Below are 14,471 nucleotides of genomic sequence, written 5' to 3' on the forward strand. Positions count from 1 at the left end.
TTACGCAAACAGGCGTACGTGCACATGCTGTGGAAATAAAGGTACGGTACTCTGGCAGGGGCGTCTTTATAATGGGTGCATGGTGTACGGTGCACACAGGCCCCTGGGTCCAGTCCGTTGTCGCCGAGAAAATGGCGGAGGAAATGGGAGGTGTTGGGGGTGGGGCCGGGCGATTTACCCCCGTTCCCTCGTGGCAAAATGCCGTGATTCATGCATATTTAAATAGGGGGTGGGGCCAAATGATGCGATTAACATAGAATCTCGTCATTTAGGCCCTGCCTCCTCCTCGCAGATCCGCCGATTACAGGTAAGTTTCTCAGTATTTTGTACACTTCTCTCGGTGCGGGGGGGCTACCCGACAAATTGGGAGCCTCCTGCAGGTTCCGGGAGAGAAGGCAAGTATGATATTGGATGATATATTTTTTCCGACGTGGGATCGGAACGTTTTATCATCCATATCGCTCAGTGTGTATCCTCATTCGCACATTTGCATGCGTCATCAGCGACGGCGTCCCATGTGATGTGCTGCACGTCAGATGGGACGACGTCGCTGGCGACCGCATGCAGGTGAATCTGGGATGGTAGTGTATATCGCGCGGCCGTACACCGGATCATGCGGTGTGTTTGGCTGCCCCATATATCCTTCCATCGAGCGTCGGGTTGCTAGGATACACATTGTTCTGATGTGTACCCGGTAAATGTTGTCTGGGGCATATATTGAGTTTTGACTGGTGTAAATGTTCTGCGATGATGTTGGCGGCAGCTAGGAAACTCTGTACATGGATATCAGGGGACTTATTGTCAAAGAAATGTATAAGCAAAGGCATAGCCGCAGGGGGTGCAGCTGCTTCGGGGGCCCAAAGGCCCACCTCTCCTGAACCAAGAGCTCACCTCACGCCGTGTTCCCCGGACTGGGAGGTGCTGTCTTGTCACACCTCTCCCAGCAGCCCCACGCTCGTCCATCTCTGCAACGTTCTCTCTGCCTGCTGGGAGGGACGATGATGGCACGCCAACTAGCATTCCTTGCACACCAGTGGAGTGTACATCCCGCCAGTCACCGCACCGATACTAATCGCATATGTGATTAGTATCGCAAAGGACAGCTCTTACGATGAGAGCTGCCCTTTTGCGAAGCTGTGTCCACCAGATGAGGGGGTCACCGCGGGTCTCCTCCCAGTCCTAGCCCCAGGAGCTTCCTGCTGGTGACCTCTGCAGGAAGTCCCAGGCTCCTCTCCTCCCTGCACCCGGAAGAAGAGGAGAAGGAGGCAGGGGACGCAGGAGGAACACGCAGGAGGCTGAGGTGAGGGGGGTCCGGCATTGAGAAGTGCTGGGCAACTGTGAAGTGGCGGGGAGCAGGATGTGGTAGGCTTCTATAGGGTAATGCCAGAAAAACCTGGCATTACCCTCCGCATCGAAAATCAGGCAGCCAGGGCTTAGTACATATGAAAATGCGGTAAAAAACCCAGAAAACAGGGTTTTTACTGCATTTTCCCTTTAGTACATCCCAGCCAGTGAGAGCCGAGTTGTCGCTAGATCCTCTTCAGTGTCAGGCACTGGCCGTGCCACAGGCAGAGGCAGGAGTCGGACGATGCTGACTGGAGAGAACAGAAACCATGATGCTCCGCCGGGGTATCAGGGTGTCCAGTAAAGGGTGGTAGTTATACTAAGGGGTAAATTTACTAAGGTGAGAGTTTTTAGAAGTGGAGATGCTGCCCATAGCAACCAATCAGATTCCTAGCTATTATCTTCTAGAAGGTGCTAGTTAAATGTTAAGTAGAATCTCATTGGTTGCTATGGGTAACATCCCCACTTCTAAAAACTCTCACTTTAGTAAATGTACCCCTAAGTCTGCCTGGCAGGGTTGGTAGGGGTGCTATGTGTGCCCAGTACAGTCGGTGGTGGTGGGGAGTTGCTAAGTGTGCCCAGTAGGGGGTGGTGGAGTGCCAAGTATGCCCAAAAGGTGGGGGTGTGCTAAGTGTGCCTAGTATCTCCCCTACCAATTTTGCTTTAAGGCCCAAAAAGTTCTAGCTATGCCCCAGCGTACAAATCTGCTTTCTGCATGCACAAGCGGGAGCATCTGCAGCCGACCGGCGTGAAACTCAGCATCTGACATTATCATACCTCCCAGCATGACCCTCTCCAGGAGGGACACAGTGCTCTGGTCCTGGACTTCCCTGGTAATTTATGATTGGTGGAGGCTCCAGAGGTGGGGCTGCAGCACAGTCCAAAATTCAAATAGGGGAGTCCCAGCCAGTGATGTTGGGCAGTGTGTGAAATGACAGTTGATGTGACTCCCCTACTTGAATTTTTAACTGCGCTGCAGCCCCGCCTCTTACCACAGAGCATTGTGTCCCTCCTGGAGAGGGTCATGTTGGGAGGTATACACTTGATGCCTCCAACTCCACCCCCCCCCCGAAACAGCTGACAATATGGCTGTCTCTTATATTCGGTACTTTACTTTAATTCTTCACTTCCTGGCAGCTGAACATCTAGTTAAGGGATCAGCTGGGAGTGTATTCAGTCTTCTAAAATGTTGAGAAATTTCACATATCAACCAATCTGTTTTCAGCTATCATTTATCATGTACATTCTGTAAAATAAGTAGAAGCGGATTGGTTGCTATGGCAACCTATCACCAGGGCCGTAACTAGAGTGGTGCATGGGTCGCTGTTTGGGACTGTCAATTTTCTGTATATAATCATTCTCACTTGTAGCTTCCTTTTTCTTTTATTCCCAGTATCTCCTGGCCTCCCCTATATCTTCCCTGGCTGACTCCCCCTCCATCTGGCCACCTCCCCAAGCACCTTAGGTCACATCCTCTTTTATTTAACATACACATTTCAACATACTGGCATACCCGGGACTCAAACCTATCACCTATGACATGGCAGACACCTTACACATGGAGCTATCCTCCCCCAATTTCTGATGGCAGCCCTGAACACCGATTCCGCACCCAGGTGTTACCAGCACACCTCATTACCTTTGCCGGTGAGTTCAGCTGCTGGCGCAGGGTACATACACTGATCTCTCCGCTGCTGATATTTGCTTTATATACACTACAAGCAGCACAATTCCTATACCTTTAGTCTGAAGCTTCAGGCTTGTGCACGGCTGTTCTCACGGACAAATCACCAACGCTCACCTACATCTAGAGCTGGTTAGTTATACTGCATAATTGTATCACCACTGCAGCCATTATAGTTAATGCATTTGGCAGTGACATCTGGGTAACAGTGGTACAATGGGATCGGTCAGTGGCGGATCCAGGGGGGGGCGATCAGGGCGATCGCCACCCCTACACACACAACACTAAACAACTGCTGCAGGTCAGAGCACTGGAGGTAATGCTCATCCTGCAGCGCAACTTGTGTTATGTGCGGCGCCAAATCAAGGAGTAGGAGGCACGTGTCCCCGGTCCCCCACCCCGCAAGCGCACATTTATTATCCCAGCCGCATAATTGGGGGCAGGCGGCGGGCCGGAGGTGCAGTGGTGTCGGGCCAGAAGTGGAGCATGGGTGGATCAGAGGAGGAGTTTGGAAGGCCAGTGGAGTATTGGGGCAGGCTTGAGGAGGAGTAAATCGGGACGGAGAATGAGTGAGGATGGACCGGAGGAGGTGTGGGGCGGATGGGCAACCGCAAGAAAGACAGCTGGGAGACTGGGACTCCTCATCTACAGTATATGTCACACACTCACACGCAGTAGCATACAGGGTGTCCTCAAACTGCAGCTTGTTAAGCCCACGGACAGGAATGCCGGTTGCTCTGTCATAGATACAGGACAAATAATTAGAAGCTGGCAGACTAGTAGTGTCCAATGAGATCGAGTCTGCATTTTGAACCTGATCTTATTGGCCGGGGCTTATCTGCAGGATCTAATGATTGGCCACTGTCCTGGACCTGTTGTGGTTGACCAAAGCAGCTTTACCACTCTATGTACCTATAGGGCTCTATTTACTACAATCCGCATATTGAGTGCGGATTGTAGTGTGATATTACCGAGTGAATTCGCATTGCGAATTCAGGCAATATCACAGGGATTTACTATAAATCCCTTGCAGGGACAGAGCTTGTGATAAAGCTCTGTCCCTGCGGATCCCATCTGCACTCTGGTCGCGGTATTTTCGGAAAAAATACTGCGACTAAGAGCCCGCGCATGCGCCGACCCACCGTCGCTGCTACCCCACCAATGCTAAGCCCCGCCCCCCGCGATCGTGGACCAGCGTGACCCCCCCCCCCTCGCGATCCCCCCCTCTCTTCATTACACTTACCTGCATCCTCCTGGCCTCCGGTTATCTTCTCCGGGCTTCCCGATCAGGTGATCTCCCATACTGCACTGGGTCTCGATCACCTGATGACCGGGCCGCAGTGCATTATGGGAGACCAGCTGACCGGAGAGGAGCCATCACCGGTGGCCCGATCACCGGTCCCTGGATTCAGGTAAGTAAAAAAAAAAAAAAATGTTTCAATTTTTTTTTTCTTTTTTTACAGCAATCGGCTTGCGGTCTGTTTAGACCACATAGCTGATTACTGGTACCGGCTCCCGCCTCTGCTCTCCCCGTTAGAGCAGAGTGGGAGCCCGGTAACCGGGGGAGACCCTGGATAACGCCACCTCCAGGTGGCGTTATTATCACAGGGCTTCCCACGGTATTTTTTTACAATTTATTTTTAGTAACTCTGGTCGGATCACATTTCCCATTACAATTATGGGAAATGCGATCTGCTTTACTAAAAATAAGTGATACTAGGGGTTGGAGTAGAATTTTACTAATTCTACTCCAATTGCCCTGTAATAACTACAGGTGAAACTAAAATAATGTGAAAAGGGTGTGAAAACACCCTTTTTCACTTTATTTTAGTAAAAATAATGTTAATAAATAGAGCCCTAAATGAGAATTTAGAAATCAGTTTGAGGGTAGACAGGGACTGCAGGGGGAAAAGGGGGGGGACGGACAGGTGAGGAGGGAGCATTAGACAGAACAGAGAGAGTGTGGGTGGAGAGGGGAAATATAACAATTAGGGATGTGCGCCGGCCATTTTTGCCATATTTGGATTTGGTTCTAATTCGTCGTCCGGATTTGGATTTGCCAAACTGCGGTGACTGGCTTTGGATTTGGATTTGGATTTTTTTACAAAAATTGACAAAAAAAGCTAAAATCACATAAATTGGTCTTTTTTTTTCTTCCTAGAGTATTATTAACCTCAATAACATTAATTTCCAGTCAATTTAGACCATATCACAGCTTATAATATTGTTTTCAACATTATTGGCCAAAGGTTGCAGTGAGCTGACTGGTTACTAAGCGACAAATCAGCGGCACAACGACACAGACACCATAGTATAAAGCACATCTATGACACATTGCCACACAGCAGTGGCAGAAATGAAAAGTAGTGCACCCACCCAGTGGGGTACGGCCAGCAGAGTCACAGTACTTGTTTACATAGTGGGCTACGGCCCAAGGAGTCACAGTGCACAATCTTATTCACATTACACCGCACATAGGGCCTGATTCACATTACACCATATAGTGTCTCTTATTTATGTTACGACACACAGTAGTGCCCCTTTTACACAATGCCCACAGTAGTGCCCCTTTTACACAATGCCCACAGTAGCGGTGTCCCTTACACAATGCCTCCAGCAGTAGTGCCCCCTATGCAGTCCCCTTAGTAGTAGGGTCCCCTATGCAATGCCCCCCAGTAGTATGCCCCCCATTAGCAGGCCCCCCCAGTAGTATGCCCCCCATTAGCATTCCACCCAGTAGTATGCCCCCCATTAGCAGGCCCCCCCAGCAGTATGCCCCCCATTAGCAGGCCCCCCCAGCAGTATGCCCCCCATTAGCAGCCCCCCCAGTAGTATGGCCCCCCCAGTAGTATGGCCCCCCCAGTAGTATGGCCCCCCCCAGTAGTATGGCCGCCCCAGTAGTAGGCTGCCCCAGTAGTAGCCCCCCTGTAGTATGGCCCTCCCAGTAGTAGTATGCCCCCCCAGTAGCAGGCCCCTCAGTAGTATGGCCCCCCCAGTAGCAGACCCCCCCAGTAGCAGGCCCCTCAGTAGTATGGACCCCCAGTAGCAGACCCCCCCCCCAGTAGTATAGCCCCCCCAGTAGCAGACCCCCCAGTAGTATAGTCCCCACAGTAGCAGGCCCCCCAGTAGTATAGCAGACCCCCCCCCCCAGTAGCGCCCCCGGCCTTTGCACAAGTAAAAAAAATAAAAAAAATAAAAACTTACCTGTATCCCCGCTCCCGCGCCGTCCGCTCTGCTGTCACACGCTGAGGAGGGAGCCGGAAGACGGAGCTCATGTGTGAGCTCCAGCCGGCTCCCTCCGTGCAGCAGCCAATGAGAGTCTGTGTGACTCTCATTGGCTGCTGTAACAAACACACAGCTGCCGCTGGCGGCTGTGTGTTTGTATCTGTGTAGGGCAGAGCGCTATCACAGCGCTCTGCCCTACACAATAGGAGCCCTGATGTCGGATTCTCTAGTGAGAATCCGACATCAGACGGCCGCTGTTCGGCCCCGAACGGGTATCCGAGTCAGGCGGTGAACACCCGAACAGGGTTCGGGTGGACTCGGATCCCCAATGTTCGGAGCGGTTCGGATTCCACAGAATCCGAACCGCTCATCTCTAATAACAATAAGAGGGAAAATGAGGGAAAGCTGGGGGAGAACAGGCAGCTAAGGAAAGAGCAGAAGATAAAGCTAAAGCATGGAGGAGAGAGCACATGGGACATAGGAGAGTGGGGGGTATTTCTGTTTGGTTGGGGGATCTGGAATGAGAGTCCTGGATGAATATACGTGCTGCCGCTGGCTTAATAATACAGAACTTCCAGACCGAGTTCAGCAAAAGACGGAACTGGACCAGCCAACGGCACCGGAACCCCTGCAGCCAGCTGTTTTGAAGTTAGTGTTTGTGTGAGTGTATACACTTAGTTGACATTTTTTATTTGATTTCACAGTGTATGTATGTATGTGTGTATGTATGTATGTATGTATGTGTGTATATGAGGAGAGAAGTCAGGATTAATTCGTAAACCGCCCCCCCTAAAAGTCTAGATCCGCCCCTGGGATCGGTACCCCTTCATCATCGTATGAAACAAATCAGTTTGTCATGCCCCTCTCCCATGAGGCCACACCCCTTTTCAAGCGTTTGTCCTATGTCACCTATTTTAAATGTTTTTTTTTGGGAGGGGGGCGCCAATGCTCTTTATGTCCCAGGGCAATGAAAAGTCTAGTAACGGCTCCGCCTGTCACCACCCAACTCCCAATGGGTCTGCTCCGGTGTCTGGGTGCCCCCTCTGGCCGAATATGGGTTCTGGGGGGTGGACAGGCACACTCTGAGGCAGCATCCTCCGGGCTCTAGTGTAACAATTAGCTGGCTCGGGCACCATTATCAGACCCTTGACAGCTCACTGTGAATCGGAGGGGTCCCAGATCCCCTTTCGACCACCAGGGTTGAGTACAAAATATTTTTCTAATAATTATTTTTTAGGTAATGTAAGATTACCTCTGCTAGTTAAGCATCGCTCTCTCCATCTTTTAGATGGCGAGAGCGATGCGGACCCCATTGCCTGCAATGGAGACCCGGCGGTGCCTTTCCGGCTTCAGCAAAGCCTTCCAGGCACTGCCGGGTCCCTGTGTCATGCACATGTGCAGACGGACCATCGCGCATGCGCATAACACGTGAGCCCCGTCGTTGCCAGCGTTAGGCATCCAGCAGAGGACAGGACCTCGCCGGAGGGGTAAGTGTTGATAGATACCAGTAAATTTTTAGTTTCTATCACAATGATACTAAACGAAATATGTCAATGTTATTATTGATAAATGGGGACCGTTGTTCTTTAGGGCTCCTTGGTCTTAAGTGCCCTAGGCCCCCCAAGGCCTTAATCCAACTCTGCCTTGGACCCCATGGTTCTGGTTGAGGTACAGTTCTCTATAATAACACGTGACATGACCCACCTTATAGGCAGCCCTGCTAGCAGTTATACGTGTTACTTCCAGAGAGATTTTGAAAAGGAGCAGATGTATGCTTATAATGATTACTTAAGTTGTTTATAGAAGAAAAAAGCAACTCTTCTATGCTGGATTGCTGCTGCAAGAAACTGTAAATTCCTTTCTCACTGTTACTGCCAAGATTTTATTTTGTTTGTTATTAAAGGTATGATGACATATTTCTGTTTTTAGTTTGTCGATTTTATAGTGTTATTAGTATTACTATGTATACATTGCTGTTTACATTTTACAAGCTGTATACACTACACACATAGCAATAAATGTCATCGGTCCTCCGTGATGGGGGTGTCTCCTGCTATGTAGTTACATAAACAGGTAACTTTTTTTTTTTTAAATCCCTTGATACACACAGCTATCATTGTTCCTATACAATAACCCTGTGTCAGAGAGAGTTTACCTTCTCGCTCTATAGCAGCTGGCTGTGGGGTTGGCATATCGTACAGAGAGTAGTTAGACTAGTTTTCACAATAGAAAGCCACGCTGCTATTGGGTAACACCTGCATTGTTTGCTCTGTAATAAAGCTTAGCTTGGTAGATGACTAGCAGCCTGTCTGTGGAGTACAAAGGTGTGTGGGAATACAAGCTGAGTTTTCTAGTGGAATCTCTGAAAATACTTTGGCTGTAGAGCAGGCTTCTTACTACCCAAAGGTCTGTATTTGGGGAAGGGGGGTGAGGGGGGCAAAGTTTTTGTGTTGTTTTTCTTTTTTGTAATCTAGTAGATAATTACTTTCAAATTCAAACCTGTTTCTGTGCGTATGGATATTTTTGTTGTTACATATTTTTATTTCACATTTTATTTAAATTTTATATATCGTTCTATTTCAACACAGTTAAGGAAGTATATTTTATATGTACCGTATGCAGGAACCTCTCCTTGTTCTGTTCTGGTGTATCTGTATTAGGCGTTCTGCCGGCTAGTGGTCTAGGATGGTCATTTGTAGTGGATCTAAATGAACATTGCAGTGGTCGCTCTGTGACCTCAGAAGATGCATAATACACACGTAACGATTTTGTAACCAACGATTTTCTATCAGATTTTCCCTTGAAAAAGTGAACGATTTTTGAAGTGTAATGATCGATTTTTACAACGATGAATGAAAAATGTTCCTTCCCTTAAAGAAAATAGTTATGTTGGACAGTCTGAAATGGACGATGAACGATGACTACAAATGGGAGTGCGCTTGAACGATTATCGTTCATTGTTATAACTCAGAACTTGAACGATTTTTTGAACGATAATGACGTCATTAACGTCAAATCGTTAAAAAAATCGCTATGTGTGTATGCACCTAGATAAATGACTTTGCAATGTTCCAGGCAAGACATTTTAGATTGTAAGCTGTGCTGAACAGAGAAACCATGCAGGAACAGATCTATATACAGTTGTGTAACATGCTGTATATGGACTATATTAACATAAAAGGAAAACAAAGCCACAATAAACAACAAAGATCAGTTCTGCGTTTTATGAATTCCCGGTGTGTCTTGGAGCCTTATGGAAACGGACACGATGTCCCCATTGGCGTATTCCAGGATGGAACTCGGCTCACTTTTGCGGAATGTGCTGAATCTTTCAGAAACTATTTTTGTTTTGAAAACAAACAAAAAATTTATATCTGTGTTTTCAATGAGGACATTTATTTTGATGGTATTGTCAATGTTTTTGTGCAAACATGACACATTCCCTCTTTGTTCTATATACAAACTTCTTGCTTTGAGAGTGGTATTTACTATACAGCACAGCTAAGGGGGTATTTTGTTAGTTTGGTGATTTCTGAATTTGCAGTGTGTTATAGGTGTAATCGTCAATGCAAAGCATTTACAATGGCACCTAAAACTTGGTTACTGACACCCTGCTGCTTATTTAGGTGTTACACAGCATTGTTTAGAAATCATGTACCTGTCCTGCATTGTCTGTACTGTTAATAACTGTTGTCTTGTGTGCTCATTTGTTTCTGTACTTTGTAAGGCGCTGCGGAACCCTTGTGGCGCCATACAAATAAAGGATGATAATAATAATAATAATTTGGCCTCCTGCCTCCGTCCTTGGCAGCAGGTCATCGCTCCCAAACCGTTGACAGATATAGAATAATAAGTGTACCTTTAAATGTGAATACAATCCCTGTCTGATGTCTAATAATTTAGTTTAAATACTCACTAGCGTGAAAGTAAAAGCCATCTTATTTAACATAGGAAGGAAGGAGCCTATTAATAATTATATGGGAGATGTGCCAAGCCAACCAATCGGCTTCTAGCTAGCATTTACCAAATACATCCTGTAAAATGATAGGTAGAAGCTGATTGGTTGCTATGTGTACCATGTCCTCTTGATACATCTCCCCCCTAAGCCTGAGTGTCTGGTGTCTGATACTAAAAGCCCATGCTTGTTATTGGACATCAGCCTGTTAGACCAGCTCCTCCCTCCTCCTTGTAATCTATAAACTCAATTATTTCAGGTATTAATCAGCTTATTAATGTAAAGAACCTTCTGTAATGCCAAATACTGGTTTATTGTGTTTTTTTTTTTTTTATTATTATTCTTGATGTAAGAAGTTTATTATGGCTCTAAACACTTGTGCAACAATTTTTCCTTTAAAATAAATAAATAATAATAATAATAAAAAAAAATCTATTTTCTTTATTGAAGCAAAATATAAAAATATATACAAATCACACAGGCAGTGAATGTATTAAATGTAGTCTAAAGCCGGTTACACACTAGACGATGTGTGTACAGACATTGCTCGTGACGGGACCCAGCGGGTTGCTGGCATCAGCAAGTGCATACACACTTGCCGATGTCGGCAGCGACAGATCGACGGCGGGGGCCATGCTGCATGTAGGTCCGACAGACAAGGTCTCTGACCACGCGCGGGAGTGAGCATCGTCAGTGACATTGTCCGTAAACTCTGGACGACTTAACAAATTTGTCTTAACGATTGTCCATTATCGGCAAATTAGTTTACAGTGTTGTCTAGTGTGTACCCGGCATAACACGCGCCCATGAACACAGCTTACAGATGTGTCCTCATACACTTAGCCTCAATACGCCATACGGCATGAGTCGCCAGGCAAGAGTGAGCAGTGTTACGTTTTTTGCACTCGAATGTGTATCTTAGTCACAATTGGATGTGACAAAACTGCTTGACGAGACTGCGCTGATTAATTTGACATGTGACACTTGTATAGATGTGTGCGGTCGAGACCAAATCTCAAGCGCAACGGAAATTGGCGTAAAAGAGAGCCGCGGACACTGTATTGTGGCACATGAAATACAGATCCAGACTCTGTTGCACATAGATATGTGTCGCATAGCAAATTAATCAGCACAGTCTCATAAAGGAGTTTTGTTGCATCTAATTGCACCTAAGATGAACATTCCAGTGGAAAAGACACTCCGGGCAAGCCGAGACGCACGGGATCAGGTGCGCCGAAATGGCATGGTTGGCGTGACTGCAGCAATAGTGTATGAGGATACCGCTGTAATTGATTTTTTATCTTACATATGTGGACATAGGAAACAATATTGGTTATGTGATTGGTTCCAATTTTATGGATCCAGCTGAAATTGGAAAGAAATTGCTCAGGAAAAGGCAAGCTACTGTACAATGTACTATAGATGTCACTATTTGTAGGTTAACTCACTCAGTACCTGTAATTACAAAAAAAAACCTTGCAAAAAGGGCAACACAGATTATAAGGTTCCTGCAGTCTTCCAGAGAAAAACTGGTGTGTACTTCTTATTTATGAGGGGGATACAAACTATGTTGATTGGAAAATTGGGACAAGTTAAAGTGCATATCCACTGGCAGATAGTGGAACGACATTGTAATCGTACAGTCACTCCTCTTCCCCTGCAGTGCCTACAATCAACGATATGTCATTCAGTGCATGCACCCTCCCTCATCCCTGAACATGGTCAATCTGTCATCAGCAGATTGACTGGCATGTTCAGGTGATGATTGATGTTGAAAACGACCAGCGGGAGCAGGCATCACTGGTCGTTTTCGACATTTTCATGCCCGATTAATGAGCGATTGCACGATTACAATGTCATAATCGTACAATCGCTCATTAATATCTGCTAGTGGATATGCGGCTTTAGTTCAAGCTTTCGATCTTTGAATCCATGTCCATTTCCAAGTAGGTCCTATACATTTCCCGGTGGGACATCTCTCTTGTGGATTCAGAATTCCAGGATTGGTGGGAGGTGTGGTTGCACTACATCTGCTTGCAGAATGTTCTGTAGAGTTGCTGCTGTTTGCTGTCTCCACCCCCAGAATCCCCCAGTCTTCTCCCAGACTCCTACGCAGAAAAAACTAGCTGAAGTACCCGGCATTGCCCGGGTTTAAATCTTCAAGTTAGTAAGTTTATTTATGTGATTCCATCCAAATCCATCCAGTGGAAGGCCCAGAGCAGGCTCCCTGGGTCAAAGTTCTGTCTGGCGCACTCTGCTGTTAGGTCCGACTCGGACCACAACCACTCGATTAGGCATCCCAGATCAATTACCACCCCTCTGTGAAGTTTTCATCCAGATCCATCTAGTGGAAGACACAGAACAGGCTCCCCGGGTCAATGTTCTACCTAGCGTACATCAATGGGAGGTCCGACCGGGACCTCTAGTATGTCTTTTGGGTTTCAATGTTACCACTGTGTGAAGTTTTCATCCAAATCCATGCAGTGGAAGGCCCAGAACAGGCTCCCCTGGTCAAACATCTGCCCAGCGTACACCAATGGGAGATCCGGCCGGGACCCTAACCGCCCTAAAACCTGACCAGGATCCAACTAGTCCACTTCGCGTTGGTTTCATCCCAATCAGTGCAGGGGTGTCCAAATGCATAACCGGATAAACTGACCAATTAATGTTATATAGAAGATGATTTTCTTAAATAAATTCTCCCTGCTATGGGTCCCTAGGCAAGATAATAGAGTGGGGCCCCTGCTCCTTCCTTCATTGTTAAAAATAAATGATTGTGTGCGCTATATAAATGACTGTTAATAAATAAAGACTTGGAGGGCCGTATGTGGCTAATACTGCTCTAAGCAGTGTTGCCACAGGTGACCTCGGCTCAGCTCTTTCCCCCATACACACAGGTCCATTTATCAACGCAGTGATACTACAGAATATGCCACTGGTTACCATCATTACTTACTATCTCTGGCAAGGCCCAGCGACGTCCCCCTCATCGGCGGCATCCTCTGCGGGGACTCGGCAGTGCCTCGAAGACTTTGCTGAAGCTGTAAAGGCTGAGCTGGGACCCCATTACCGGCACTGGGGACTGATTTGCTATCGACATTTATAGATGACATACAGTGACATACAGCGGGTAAACTTAGATTACTGTTTGTTATAATTGAAAGGAGAACATAATTTCTTTAGCAGTCGATAAAGGAACTATAGGGGTCATTCAGACCCGCTCGTGAGCGGCAGTACGCTCGCAAGCGTGTCGATGTCCCCCACTGCGCATGCGCACGACGGAGGGAGCTCCGTTGTGTGCATGTGTGAGACCCGGAGAGCGACGGGCTCTCCAACGCTCCGGGTCTCGCACCAAAGGAGGCGTGCTGTCGATGTTGATTGACAGCACGCCCCCTTTGGTGGGCGTGCCTGCCAGACGTAGGCGTTCCCATGGGAACGCCTACCGTCTCAAGTCGGCCCCACTGACATCACTAGTGATGTCAGTGGGAGTGATTTTGGCTCTGAGAGAGCCAAAATCACTCCAGGGCTTGCGGCAGCGAGATCCTACAGCAGGGTCTCCGTCGCAAGCCCGATGGTCGCGATGGTCTTGACCATCGCGACCATCATCATGGACGCTCGCATAAGCTGTGGGTGGTAACCCACAGCTATGCGAGCGTCCATGAGGACGCTCCTAAAACAGGTAGGAGGGCCCTGATTCAGAGCGAGCGCTCTGGTCAAAGCGTTCAGCTCTGAATCAGGCCCTATGTCTCGTTGATAAATGGTGGCCAAAATTCTTTACTTCCGCTCGGTGAATGCAACATTTTAGAGGCGTTATATTGGTAGTGCACGTCTGGGAGGGGAAGGAGCTCTGTACATCCGCCTCCCACTCATCCATTGCAGAGGCGGACATCCTGTGTTACTTGATGTTGTTATTTTTATTTGCTAGCGTTGATTACTAAAAGCTTGTACATGCTTGAAGCCATAAATACACTAATTAATAACCTGTCCTGATAGTGGCTGTTTATTTATATAACCCACCCCATTGGCTATGGCACAGTGGGTTTTTGGCTAAACCCTCTTTATTACACTGACTCATGCACCGAATTGTCCCCATTTTCTCATAAGGATGATTCCAGCATTGTCATTGATACGTTCTCGAGACCTCTACCCTGTACAGGACCCAAATGATCTGCTGGCTATCTATAGATCTCTATTTTTAGGTCAGAATTACTCTGCGATCTCCCTAGTCACCAATACACTCGCATACCCCGAGGTCACTGCCGG

At 47.4% G+C, this 14,471-nt stretch overlaps 1 protein-coding gene across 4 annotated transcripts in view; it reads left to right on the top strand.

The window, feature by feature from the left end:
• Positions 1-14,471, top strand: part of NEDD4L (NEDD4 like E3 ubiquitin protein ligase) — a 438,826-nt gene that overhangs the window by 208,085 nt on the left and 216,270 nt on the right. The gene's annotated exons all lie outside the window — the stretch shown is intronic.

The sequence above is a fragment of the Taudactylus pleione genome, unplaced genomic scaffold, assembly GCF_031769625.1.
Source record: "Taudactylus pleione unplaced genomic scaffold, aTauple2 ptg000189l, whole genome shotgun sequence".
Classification (NCBI taxonomy): domain Eukaryota; kingdom Metazoa; phylum Chordata; class Amphibia; order Anura; family Myobatrachidae; genus Taudactylus; species Taudactylus pleione.